This window comes from Gasterosteus aculeatus, chromosome 18, assembly GCF_964276395.1.
Source record: "Gasterosteus aculeatus chromosome 18, fGasAcu3.hap1.1, whole genome shotgun sequence".
Classification (NCBI taxonomy): Eukaryota; Metazoa; Chordata; class Actinopteri; order Perciformes; family Gasterosteidae; genus Gasterosteus; species Gasterosteus aculeatus.
In genome coordinates this window covers 3690316-3702409 of record NC_135706.1, presented here as the reverse complement: position 1 = coordinate 3702409, position 12094 = coordinate 3690316, and the positions used below count along the sequence as shown (strand labels likewise).

The following is a 12094-nucleotide window of genomic DNA, read 5'->3' as shown; positions in this document are numbered from 1 at the left end:
TACATGATGCATTCAAGCCTGCGTTGGCCACTATTATTGCTTCTAGAACACAGACAATACATTAAGATCCTTAAGTTTTCACGTTCACTTGGTTTTCTTGAGGAAATGCTTCTCTGCTTTGTAAATTGTTCCAAAGTAAAGACAGCACACTGTCTTGCAGCCTGGCCTGATATTGCCACAAAGTAAACACCCCAACAAGTATCTAGAGTAATTCAATTCCAAACAACAATGAAACCGTAGCAAGGCATGCAATCTCTTTGATGCTACAAGTTTGCAGTAAAATTGTTGCTTTCAAAATGGACCAGTGTACATCTTTTTTTTCAAACCAGCTCTTGGGTATAGAATTCAGCTGCTCCTCTATGATTCCATCTGAGAGCCTTTATTTCGTAGACAGTCGCTGTAGTGCCTCAGGTAATTGTGCAATAGATCTCTGCCAGATGGTGACCCTCTGCCAGTGAAGCAATAATGGGGACTGGACCCTCGCAAGTTAATATTCTCTGGCTCGATGAAAAATTTTCCAGAAGCCCCATTGCTCTTTTGATAAGAGTTTAAGCTCTGCAACCTCAGCCCGTCCGACCCCATCCCCTCAGCCAATTCAAAGCAGTATTTGTCATTTTAGCTGCGTGTGGTTTCACGCTGATGAACTCATCAGAATCAACAACTGTTTATACCCTATTTATATTGCGTAGCCTCATTTCCTTTTTTTATTTACAGCTCATGGCTTCACTTCCTCGCCCACTTAGCCCATTGTATTATTGCTTGCCTTTTCGACTTCCATGCAGGAAACAAAACAGTCTCATTTGCTCGGTATGGCAAATATTTCACCTGTGATGAGCTCTGTGCCATAACAGGTACGCGGAGCACCATTCCTCTTAGTTAATAACATCCTGTGTGCATTTCTGGGCAAGGTGAAGGTCAGCACCGACATGATTTCAGTGCTGCTCTATTTCAAGTTATTACTAATAAAGGGCAGCCACTCTCACTCTGCTGTCGGAGTGACACACCTGATCAGCCCCTCAGCTCCTTCGAGGGCCGGAGCTGTTCAGGCCGCAAGGTTACATCTTCCAAACCGTGGCAGCCCTGCTGTAAAGGAAAATGTCTATAAATTACTGGAATGATCGCATCAATATACTCCCTTCAGTACTTTGAAAAAATGTTGTTTGCATTTAAGCATGGCTGGCATGTCATAACCCGGACAAAAAAAGTAGGTTGTTTGAAATGCTCATTATGAGGAAGCGAGGGTGATTGGATGGGTCCACAAGTTGTGTTGTTAAGGAAACGGACGTTGAGTTTACTTCCAATGATTTTTTATTTTTTCATCAATTTAAGTTATTTAAGCCAAACTTCCCTCTTTCCCAACATTCATTGATACCAGTTTGCCCAGTGCACACCAATCTACCCGCTTTGGATGTAATCAACCATAATCGTTTTGATGTACTGCAATGCCTTGGAGTCTGAAATGGAAGACATTTGGTGAGGGTCAATGACCTCTTGGGGCTCTGTCTTACCACCTCGGCTTTTTTCTTTATTCACCAACAGTTCTGCATCTACTCTCTAGGGAACTTGAGTGTGCCCACTAAATTTCACAACACATTAAATTAATAGTTTTCCTATAAGGGAAATATGGCCAGACACCACTGTTGTTGCAATAGTGAAAGTGAAGTGGTGAAAAAAAATCTGACGAGATTGCTAAAATATCTTTCTCGTTGTTAAAATATTGCACAAACCAACAATTGAGAAAAGGACCAACAACAGCAAACCTAGACACATCGTAAATCACAGTGAAGGTTCAGAATGTGATCGTAATTTGATCAAACATGAGGCGTATTGTGACAGTTTGTCGAGATCCGTTTTGCTGCGTTTTGGTTTTGTTTATTTTTTGGAACCAGGTTCCACTTTCAGTCCGGGGGGAAGATTCGGTCAGCTCTTTTAAAGTAAAACTTAAAACTTTCCTCTTTGATTCTGCCTATAGTTAGGGCTGGCTCAGGTTAGCCCAGACCAGCCCTTAGTTAAGCTGTTATAGGCTTAGAATGCCGGGGGAATTCTTAGGACACACCGAGCTCCTCTCTCACGCTCTTGTTCTACCATAATTCACGTTTTATTAATGCACATGACTAATTCAGCTTCTTTCCGGGAGTTTTTTTTGTGCTTTCTCCCCTATCAGGTCTCCGTAGATCGTGGTTCTTTCGACACCTACCGTGGCCCTGCTGACGCCTGCTGCGGCCATCATCATCATCATTATTATTTTAGATATTAATTATATTACTGAACTCGTAAACCAACATTACCCTCTCCTTAAGTCTCTGTGCTCTCCCTCCCCACAGGCTTCTGTGGATGGTGGTTCTATCTGATGGTGGTTGCCCCTGCAGTGGTCCTGCTGTGCGCCTGGCTTACTACTCACAGTTACTTGAATCATTTCTGTCATAGGAATTGCATGTATTATACATTGTTCATTCTGTACATATGGCATCCATTGTAGTCTGTCCATCCCGGGAGTGGGATCCCTCCTCTGACGTTCTCCCTAAGGTTTCTTCCCTTTTTTCCCTCTTGGAAGGGTTTTTTCATTTTTTGGGGAGTTTTTCCTGTGCCGATGGTGGGTTTCGGGACAGAGGATGTTGTATGTGTACAGACTGTAAAGCCCTCTGAGGCAAATTTGTAATTTGCGATTATGGGCTATACAAAATAAAATTAATTTATTTGAATTTATTTTATGTGGAGTGCCAGCCAGGTCTCTCTCCTGACATCTAAGATACCTGCATCGGAAACTAAGGCGAAGTTGTATTTTTAGTTTTATTTTGGGATCTTAGTCCAAAACCACACGAGCGCGTATCTATAAAAGGTACACCCTCAACCCATAGAACAGTCACAAGAATAAACCCGACAAAGCACAACACACAGTCCAAGATTCAGTTTAAATGTTCATATATTTACACAAAAAGGTAAGCCAAGCATAACAAAGGAAATGTATTGTCCACCTTCCAAAAGAAGAGAAATCCAAAAAGAAGAGCAATCCACACAAAAAAAGGATCCAATAAAAAAAAAAAAAAAGGATCCGCCTCAGGTTCTCTTTTTGTAGTTAATCACTTTCAGGAACAGAAAACAAAAAATTTTATGGACTTACAAGGTGATGTTAGTCAAACAGTCGGGCCAGTAGTCGGCCTTATTTATAAAACCTTGCGTAGGATTTGCGCCAGAAGTGGCGTACGGATGAAACATAGGACGTGCGTACGCACAGAAATATTCAGACCGCATGCACGTCCTACGCAGTTTTCCCTATATAAATCACAATCACTTCTAAATGCAGCGCAGCTTTTGCGGCTTCATGTCACGCCCATAGTTGCCCATATATAGTCTGTGGAACGCCCACAAATTAATATTCATCGATTGCGAAATCATGACAAACACTGAGAGGAAATCGAAGAAACGTAACTTCACTCGGTGTGAAGTCGAAATGATCGTTGGCGAGGTGGAAAGGAGAATTCAAATGCTTTTTGGAGGGCACAGTATGGACATTGCTAATGGCAAAAAGGCACTTGAGTGGCAAAAGGTTGCAGAGCAACGCTGCAGCCTCACAACCTCGGACCGTGGCCGAAATAAAGAAAAAATGGTCTGACATGAAAGTGGATGCAAAAAAGCGTTTAGCGCGCCATCGCCAAAGTGTGTCTGCCACGGGTGGGAAAGGGGACACCGGAGCTGTCCCCTCTTGATGAGAGACTGGCGGCAATGATTGGGGATCGGGGACAGGGTCTGGGCCAACATCGGCGTCAGGGGGTCGAGGCACGTTTGGAAGCTGTGCCACATTATGTAGCACAGCACATGCCAGCAGGATTTTGCACACCTTTCAGGAGTAAACAATAACCTCCCTCCAGTGCAGTCGAGGCAGCGCCATCTGCCCTTAAACAGGCCAAATTCCATTTCCATTCCATTCCTTCCATTTGCCACAAGAGCGCAAGATCAGCCATTTCGCGTCATTACATATCATGGCATTTTATTACCGTCCATTTGATTGCATCTGACAAGCAACAGCTGTGTTTTGAGGATGAATTGCATAACATGCCAATATTATTGCAGAACATATTTCACTTTTATTTTTGAAAATGCGTTCATTTGTATTTATGTTTGTTTTACATTTACATTTATTTCATTTACACAACAGTCTAGTTTTACGCACTTTCACGCACGTTTGCGTGTTTCTTGCATTTGCAGACGGTTCTCATTTCACCCATTTTTGTGCGTACGCATGGGTCCAAGCTTGCGTGAAGGACCGTACATTTTTCCGTCAAGTTTGTTTTTTATAAATACCAATCATAGCGTAGAGAGCGGCGTACGCCTTCTTTTGTGCGTACGCAACATTTATAAATGAGGCCCCAGGTGAGCTCGTCATCCCCCAAAAGGGGCGGGTCCACCGCACCAAAACAGCTGATTTGAAGCTGGTGATCACTTCCAAGTTGTCACAGTATGCTGCTGTGTTTGAGCAAACGCACTGAGCCAAAGTTCCCTGACAAGGTAATCAGTCGGCCGCTCTGACTGAAATAATCTCAGTCCTGACTGAGCTGCATTAATAAAGAAGATATGTTCAAGGTTATTACTGCGTATATAGGCGTTGCACTACTTTATTCGACTAAGAGGGAAAGTCAGTGTAAATTGTTGTCGGAGAGAAATATGAGAACCGCATGCCACTTCTCTCTCATCATCCTCCTCCTCAACCTGACTCAGTGATATCATAAAACCTGGTGAGCAGCATCTTTGGCTATGGGCAAATTATTTTGCAGTATTATTTTGAGTATTTATGTAGTGATACAGGATTCGGCTCTGGGGCATCACAGTAATCCCGCCCTAAAACATTCTCTGCTTTGCGTGATATTTGACCCTAAAGGGAGCATCATTTACTAAAGGAAAATCCAAATTTATTCAACAAGACTTGAAACAAGTGATTGAGAGCATGAGCTCATATTCACAATGTTTTCTTTTACACTTCTAAGCAATCTGACGTATTTTTGCAACCAGAGAAGTTTCCCCCTGGTGGCCAGTAGAGATGTTTTTAAAGACAACTTTTTAAGACTCTTAAAGTCTCTGCATTGGGTTTGATTTGATTGACTTCCGAACACCAGCTGCAAGAGACAAAAATAGCCGCATAACACCCATTTTCTCCAATTTGATCCGTCGTAATTAAACAGTCGCACATGAACCAAGGGAGTCAGATGGACAACCTCCCATTATCTAGTTTTTGCTGGCCTGTGGCTATAATTGACCATTGTGGCTTTTCAAGTCCTGAGAAAAACATGAGTTAAGAGATAGCTAATTGCATCGTTGAAAAGGTACGATGGCCTTGGGTCTTCTTTTCGCTCTGCTCCCACCTCCAGATTCTTCCGGAGCGTTGGATACTTCTACAAAAAAAAAAATACTGCTCCTTTTCATGCACTTCTAACTACTTTGACATTTTATTTCAGAGGAAATATGCACCGTCATCACTGCATGAGTAGAATACTGCATCGATCAAGTCCTCATGCATTTTTTAACAAGCCCAGTTCCAGTGTACTCTTGCAAATCTACAAACAAAATACACCCTTGCTTATAAACGCTAAGCTGTGACGTGTTGAGTACTTCCCGACCCCCATCCTGTATGTTTCAGTGTACATTTGCAACCCCTGGAGACAGATATTGGTTTCATTTAATTGTTCTATTTCAATGTCCCTCTTCTCGATCTAACTGTAGACAACCGGTGTGTTACCGGACAATGTATAGACGTGCTGCCCAGGCGGTCGGCTCCTGCTGGTGCTTCTGCAGATTAGCCATGAGGAGACACACGAGACACACGAATGCCTCAACCGAGTGCTGCCCCCGGAGCCCCGTGCGGATTATAATGAAGACACAATATCTACGTGGCCATGGACCTGCTGGCCCCTTCTCTCATCAAGCCGGTTTGGGCGATGTTCCAGACGCACAAAACACAGCCAGCTTGGGGAGGCAGCCTTAATCACTCCCTCCCAGAGGCGCCGCGTGAAGGTGAGAGCAAGTTTCAAGACTTTTTTTTTTTTCTTATCACAACGGTACTCTTATACAGACAGGGACACTAGTTATCCCTGGGTGTCTTGCAGCTGAGGCCTTTCACAGAACAGCAGAGGAAAAACAACTGCTTTCAGAAAGGATGCATATTTGGAATTAGGGCTCTTCCAAAGCAATCAAAGAATTATTCCATTTTGTTACAACTTCGTTCTTTAGAGTGTCCCTATCGATCAAACTTGTAATTATAAATGGACATTCTTGCAGAAGTTATCAGATGCTCAGAGCTAACGACCCTGCATGTGCACATTCTGAATATATAAGCTACAGCTTCCATTAGAAGACATCTACAGAGGTACTCGCGGCCCCAGCAGGGAAGCTAATGGAGTTGGGATGACTCACTCTCGGCTTGTGTGCACTCTGTCTAATCGCCTCAGTTAAAGTGTTTCAAATATTTGACGCCATGTTCCCAGGTCTCAGCAGTTGACTTGATGTTGATCAAAAGTAATCGCTAGCACAGCAAAAATGTGTAATATATCAAAGCTGTTGTTCATAGAACAAAGCAATTGCGAGCGTATCTACAGCCTCAGACCGCTCTCGACATGGCGGCCAGCTTCGACAGAGCTTAGGACAGTGTTGTGCAAGGAGCCAAACACAAGCCCCATATTCTCTGCTTAGGAGCATGCACCACCTCACAATATTCGCACATTGCACATGGTTGTTTGCTGCAATACCGGTGCTCTGAATAGCATATTTAGTCTGGAGGCAAAGGTCATGCTAGATTCTGGTCGAGAAACGGGGATAACCAAGGCCACCGTGGTGGAAAAACAACCCTCACCGAGTTCAGCCGTCTCTGTTGCCGAACTCCTCACCTCTTTCTGTTGCTCTTGCCGTGTTAACAAGCACTCATTCTGAGCATAAGGTTGCCAAAAGGTTGCTAAAATGCACAAAATGCTTGACCACCCACTCAGGCTAACGTCCAGCTACAATAATGCACCTGGGATTTACATGGGTGGAAAGACGTCTAGTATCTGTTGGATTCATTTTCTCCAACTAACTCACTTTAAAGGGGAATGTCTAAATTAATCTCGCTTGACCTTTTTAGTAAAGTGAAATACGACTCTCATTATTCTGAAAGATGGCCGGAGGCAGGAGGAATATATATAACCTGTAATGTTGGCTACACTTTATGGCGCACTGCAGAGGACTACTTGGCTTATGCTGCATGCCTTTGTCATGAAACACACCCTTCCACTTCAATAAAGCTTGAATACAGCGGTTATTGCTAAGGTTTTCGGGGCATTAACAGCTTGTGGGACACGTATTAAACGTTGTATGGAACGTCCAAAATGCCAGGTGTCATTTTATAAGTTGTGTTTTAAAGGACTCAAACAAGTATTCCAAATGTCTTTTCCTTGCAAAACCGTGGTCATCTTGATCTGCTTGATCTTGTTTTTTTTATCTTAATATCACAATCCATATTTCACCCTGATGCGTTGAGGAAAAAAACAAAACAAATTATTTTATTAATTTCACATTGACAAAAATCCTTGACAATCCTACGATGCATGAAAGGAATAATCTGATATTCTGAAAAAGAAAATCTGGACTCACAGACCTGAGATGTGGCACATTAAATCATCATGCTGAACGCTTATAATGGAATCAAATGGGTGAATTATGCCTCTGAGTAATATAATGTAGTAGCACAACTGATTAATGCATGCTCTGGTGCAATATTATTTTTGTCAAAGGCACCATGGCTTTATATCACTGCTGGAGCTAATTATGCTCCCCTTGAAACATGATTTCCAACAAATGAGAGTGTAAGGAAGAGTGGGTTATGTGTCAGAAGATGCATTGTCTTCTTTTTAAATGCCCCATTAGGCTCGAGGTAAAGGATTATGAGAGTCTTCATTAGTTAGCCTATTCCTCACCCTGACATGCCATCTCTTATGGGGATCCCTGCCGTCAAGGCTCTCCTAACTGTGTTTAAACAAGGGTACGGCCTTGTAGGAGTGAAAAAACGGAATTAAGAGCAATGTCTGCAAAGTTCTGTCGAATTTTACAATCCAAACCGCCAGGTTTACCTGAGTCGTCCTTCTCCGCTAATCCCAAACTGTTTTTTGCATCTACATCTGCAGTGTAGTTTCTTTGCCAAAGCAAGGCTCTGTCGAAGAAGCCGACAGGGGAAAAGGATTTACATTTGAATGAGTAATATGCTCCCGGGAGAATATGTGTGTCCGCTACTATTTTTACTCTCTTAATTGGAAACTGATCTGTTGCAATGTACGCTCTTAGGCAGACGTTGTGGAAGGGGATTAGCTTTCAAATGGTATCAAAGGGTCATTAGGCATAGCGGGAAACTGCGAGTCATCCACAGTTCCATTGTGTCGTCAACGAGAATGCTCAGCGCCGCCGGGTCAAGGTGTGAGCGCTAGAATGCCTGCTGAAGTTTCACTGTGACGGCTCTCATGAGGTTCCTTTAGCTCAAATGCATTTTTTTTGTTATTGTGATCAAATGAGCCGGAAAAGCTGTGTCCAAATGTGTCCACATTTCAGAATTCAAAACAACCTGCCTAATCGGATATTGTTAAAGTATATTTCTTGATCAAAGGAGTGGCTGTAAGGCATTAATTTTTATCAAAATAAATGTCCCTCATTATTTTTTGCTTCCAACTCTTCCTGCCGGCCGGCCGTACTTGTTTTATTGATCAATAGCCATAAACAAAGAAACATCTAAAATCCTATTAATTCCTCACAATAAAAGCATCCTCTTATTTGTGCTGCTTACTTTGCCTCTACGCAGTATTAGTATACTTGTTTTCCGCTTTTGTGCCTTTTTTAAAACATTTTTATACTCCTTTTCCCTGCACTGTTAGTAGAATTATTTTATAGAAGAGTGGTCGCTAAAATAGCTGTGGTTTTTGGTAATAAACACGTTTTCTGAAAATATAAACTCCCTTGCAGTTGGACAATGATGAAGACAAAGGCACACCTCACTGAGACCCCAATTCAATGCAAGCAAGGCCACCTCGGCAAGCGTACGGCCAATGTGATTAAATGAAAAACGTTCCATCAGGAAAAAGACCTTTCAACCCACAGCAATTGTTTGTCCCTATAAAACCGCTAAGAGAGCCTCTACTTTTCATGAGTTCCTGAGTCATTATACTAGATCATCATTCCCGAGATGGGACGTCTCACTTTCATGATCTAAACATGACAGCGGAGCTGATCCACATCATTTCCGAGTTTGGAGTTGAAATGACTGTTGTCTCTATTACACCTGTGCAATCTCTGAATCTTGCACGGCAGACATCACTCTTTGTCTTTGAGGGAACCCACGTAAATCAATCAGCCGGCACTACAGATAGCACAAAACCCCAGATCATTCCCTCATCAATAAAGCAGTGCAGCGGTCGATGGTCTGAGGCCAAACTACTGCAAACCACACTGGAGCGCCAACTTTGCCTGCTTAACAGTGGATATACCTAGGATGATGATTGCTTTTTCTTCTCTACTCTTTTCAGACAGCTCCAGTAATCGGTCGACATGAATGCTAAATAAAATGGGAGCACTCACCACATTTCCATCAGTGTTAATATGGGCTGCGATTGCTAGAGAGCATTAACTTACAAATCAGGGTGTAGTAGACCTTCAGAACACTTGTTTGTATTCCCTGTGGTTGTCTTGAAAATATAAGCTGTACTGTAATACATTTGATCATGCATAAATGACTGAGTTTTTTTAACAGGAAAAAGTGTGTTTATCAAGTGTTTTATCATTTAAATCAGATTGTCCGGTTTAAGTGAGGTTGCATGTGTTCGGAAAGTATTCCGCATAGAACTGGATCAATGGGATTATTAGCTCAAGTGTTTGCAAACAGAAGTTCATAACACTGAAACCCATTTTTATCACTTTTCTCCCGATGCTTTGTTCACTGTGGAGGCGTGTAGTTTTCTCCGCAAGTTGATGTCTCCATGTTTCTCTGTCTGTTTAATTATCAGTTCCAGTCTAATGTTTCCTGGAACAATATAATTAAAAGTCTATCAATTGTACTAGCTTGCAGCTTGGGGATTGATGTGTCACTCAAGGAGAGTGTAGACCAGTTTGCCTCAAGTCCTCTTGGAAGGAATGTTAGGATGTAGGGAGATGGGTAAAATAGTTCTGCAGTGAAGGATGGTCTGTTGTATTTTGTGCTCTTTGCAGGGATTGGTGCCAATAGGTGGATTGAGATGTCAGCAGCAACTTTTATTAATGGTTTGTTAAATTTTTTCTGAGAATTTGGATGCTTTCTGAGTTTTGCTCACACTTTGCTTAGCTTACATCTGGCAGGTGAGGTGAGGCTGGGAAGTAAGCTGCTAGCTATGAGGAGTTGGTGTTTGTTTTTGCATTTCAAATCTTTGTTTTCCTGTATATCCCAGATTTTTGTCCTTGGTTGAAGTTTACTTTCTTAGTGCATAAAAACAGAGGCCTTCATTATTACTACTTTCAGCAATCTTTTCCGGATGAAAAAGAGTCAAATTAAGTGCCTTGCCATCCATTTGTTTGGGGTAAATTAAGTCAGAGTTTTGGTCATAAATTGACAGGAGTTAATGTCAATTAATGTCAGGAAAAAATAAGTTGTTTAATAATAACGTGTTTCAATGTGTGGGGAATGGCACCAATATTATTTGCATGAGCTCAAAAAGCACAATCTGTAATTTAAAGAAATCAAACGACTAGTCGGACCCCCCCCCGACCACCAAACCTCAATGTACAGCTCAAACTCTGCTAGAAACTCTCCCATTCAAGCCAATCACTCATTTAAGCCTCGACATCCTTCTCATTATCAACGTAGTTGGAAACCAATTAATGTAAGTGATTAAAGATTTTATGAACTCGAGAAGTCAAGAAGATTGAGGTCAAATAGTGTTAATTTATTTTAGTGAATCTTCTACCGGTGACCCCTCATACACAACTTATCAAAAGCACACTGCTGCCCATACACTGATTAATTCCCAACCTAATTGTTGTGTCTGGAACAGCTCAGAGGGCAATGGGCTAGACTGTCCTTTTCCTTTGTGTCTTGAAATGACGTTGCTTGCCGGTGAAACAATGTCCACGTGACATCACATGATGTCACATGACACATTTAATAACAGAAGGCAGATGCGGTTAGAAATCCTCATTTCAAATCCATGGCATTTAGCATGCCATAAAGTGTGTGGAGATATTGGCCATGGTCAAAATAGAAACCTATTGGTTATTACCCCGCTAACTGATGAGTTCTGAGATTTGTATATGGCTGTAGAATGAAGTGCTATGGCTCGCAGTTCGAGCGGGCCCGTCTTCCATTTCTAACTTTGGCGGGTTGATCAATGTGGGCAATACATTGGAGCACAAATTGCTCCCAAAGGTTGTACCGTGTGCTTTTCTGTGTATACGTTGTACACCATTGTTGGTGATGGACGCCGCCCAATCCAATGCTAAATTGAGATTGCAACTTCAATTTAAGTACAATTAATTTAAGAAACCCAAAGGTTTCTTGTATAGCCGTTCCCACTTGGAAAAAAAACAGAAGCCCAGGGCAATTATGTGGTAACTTGAATCCGTATCCTGGCCCGTAAGACGTTGAGTGTTCCTACTGTTCTAATTGTCTCACCCAGATTCCTCTGTCCGGATCCCGCTGTCCCCGTTCTGACCTGCTGTGCCGCCGGCCTCCGTCCCTCTGGCGTCCTGACCCCGCTGTCCCCTTCCCTTGAAATCCGCATTCATTAAAATCGCTTCTACGGATTATCATTCCTGTGTGAATCTCTGAGTGCCGGGTCAAATATCCAGCCCTAACACTGTGCTCTTTCATTGTTGATGTAAAATTGATTTTTTGTAGCAATTTTCCACAGTATTCCAGTTCTGGATAGCTTGCCTGTCCATCATACTTGCGTTTGAGAATTTCACGACTGAACTAGTACATACAAGTTGGCATTTTAAGTGGGGATGATGGTGGTGCCATCACCATTGTTAGCCAAATGAACCATCCATTTCTATATGCCCAAGTAGTAGGGAGTGATGGCGAAAGGGGTCATTTAGTGTAAGTCCATTTTTCCAGTTG

At 42.3% G+C, this 12094-nt stretch overlaps 1 long non-coding RNA gene across 1 annotated transcript; it reads left to right on the top strand.

Moving 5' to 3' along the window:
* Positions 1 to 4430: 4430 nt before the first annotated feature.
* Positions 4431 to 11778, top strand: LOC120808367 (uncharacterized). Its single transcript, XR_013453325.1, has 3 exons — positions 4431 to 4506; positions 5716 to 6006; positions 11652 to 11778. It is a non-coding gene; the product is annotated as an uncharacterized LOC120808367 (long non-coding RNA).
* The last annotated feature ends 316 nt before the right edge of the window (positions 11779 to 12094 follow it).